The sequence below is a fragment of the Camelina sativa genome, chromosome 13, assembly GCF_000633955.1.
Source record: "Camelina sativa cultivar DH55 chromosome 13, Cs, whole genome shotgun sequence".
Lineage (NCBI taxonomy): Eukaryota > Viridiplantae > Streptophyta > Magnoliopsida > Brassicales > Brassicaceae > Camelina > Camelina sativa.
Window position 1 is genome coordinate 15,393,024 of NC_025697.1, and position 2,482 is coordinate 15,395,505.

Below are 2,482 nucleotides of genomic sequence, written 5' to 3' on the forward strand. Positions count from 1 at the left end.
AAAAAAAAAAAAAAAAAAAAAAAAAACACATGCACACAAAAGCACATGACCCGTATTTTAAAATGTCATTTTAAAAAAAAATTAGATTCGGCTAAGCAACATCCAAAACTGGAGTACACGGTCCACTAAAAAAACACAAAATACACAATTTATTTAAAATTGATTTAATTATATAAGTAGAAATTGTGAATAATATGTCTACGCTTATAAATATTTCTTATCGGCTTATTTATTTATAAATATTTTTTAAATTATAAATCGTAATACTTGTTATCTAACAATATATAAATTATTTTGAGTAACAGATTTAATTTGTAAATCATAATAATACTTAACATTTTCACTTAAAAGCTAAAATTAAAATATTATATAATTTATAACTTGAAAAGTAAAACAATAACATATGAATCTAGCTTAAAAAGAGAAAAAACACCAAAACGAAACAAAAGTCACTGTTGGAATCTGAAATTTTTTAATATTTTTGGTGTAGATGTTAATCTGTTCGGTTATGTTGGGCCTCACTTCTATTTTGGCACAATGGTTATAACTTGTTTTCTGGTGGTTTAATATAATAAACATGAGAAAAAAATGGGGGATGTTCGAAAATACTGTTTTTTATGTCATTTTTCAAATATACCTTTTTATGATATTTATTTTTAAAAATATCTATTTTTAATATATAAAATAACTAAATTCTAAACTTTAAACACCAAATACTAAACTATACCCTTAAAAACTAAATCCTAAATGTAAAAGTGAGAACTCAAACCTAAAAAAAACTCTAAAATTTAACGTATTATAATTGTGTTAAAGAGAGCAACAATAAAAATATTCAAAAAGAGTATTTTTTTTGAAAAAGGGTATCTCAAAAATGACATTTCTAACAAATTCTCCTAAATAAAATGAATATGTTCAAGATAGAATAAAAAAACTAAAAATTCAGAAAATTCAATAATTACTTTAGTAGTAATCTTAAAGGAAAAAGGATTATAATTCCAAAAAGAAGAAAAAGTGACTATATATATTAGAAAATTATTAATAAGAAATTATATAATGTAAATAAAAAATGCTTGGTTTCAAAATTGCTAAATCACAAGATCGCGACACGTGTAAATTTTATCTAATGGAGATTTTGACACTTGTCAAAAAATTGTTGATAAGAAATTATATAAATTATTTATAAGGAACAAGAATATTTTAAAATAGAAAATAAAAATCAGGAAATTATATATTTACTTAGTAGTAGTCCCGAAAGAAAGATTGTAAATAGAAAAATATTATTAATAAGAAATTATATTATGTACAATATTAGATATGTAAAAATTAGTTCAATAATTAATTTTCCATTGCCGTTTAATAATTATCTTATTGCGAAAGCTGAGTCGCCGTTGAATAATTATCTCTTGAAACATGATTATTCAATTTTTCTATCAATTTTTTTTTTCATTTCCTACTAAAAATATAATTTCCCGCATATGTTCGTAATTGCATCAGTATTTCTTTCAAATTAATTAGTTAAACTAATTTTGATGGTAAAATTTTAACAAATTAACATCAGTCAAAATTATGATGGTAAATAAAAATCTGGAATCAGTTTTTCAAATTCTTAAGATTCAGTGGTAATTTAAGTAATTAAGTAAGAAATTTTGGACATACTTAATTTTGTATTTTTTTTATAATAGTATTAAGATGCAATTTCGTCAGAAATGATCTCAAAAATAAAAGAGAAAAATCCTATAACTGTACTTATGGAATGGATGAGAGTAGGGGTGGTGTCGTAATATTACAATATAAATAAACTTTAGTGATGTTAAAATGGGTTATGCGCCCGCGGGCCTTAACGGGTTCAGTACAAAAATTTAGGCCCGTTACCCATTTATTTATATTATAAAATTTACGGGGTCTATACGGGTAGACCCGTTTAGCTCCACGGGTTTAACGGGTTTGACCGCAACTAAACGGGTAGCCCGTTTATTTTTTTCTTCCTAAACTCTTTTTTCAAAACGTTGACGTTTTAAACATAGGGCTTTAATACAACACCTCTAACCCGACCCTCGCCGCATCTGCCTCTAAAACTCACCGCCTCCTCCTCTGAACGTCGCCGCCTCTCCCCAAGTCTCCTTGCATCTGCGGATCTGCCTTCAAAGCTCTTTGTCCCTTAATCCATTATCGCTCTTTTGATTCTTAAGGTTTGGGACATAGCACCGTAATACTACTGTCGGAGATTGAGACGTTGTGCGGAGGTGAGTTAGTTTACGGCGGGAGGCTCCGGCCACTACTTACATTGTGGTGTGGTGTAATTAGAAATTTAGAAATCACAGATTTTTGGTTTTCTTTCGGTTAATGACCAATTTTTAAAAAAAATATGTGTGCTGTAAACATGTTTAAACGGACTACCCATAAAACCAATCTATATAATGGGCAGGGCCTAATCGGGTTATTAAATTAACGGGTCTAAACAAGTTTGTTATTAAATGGGCAG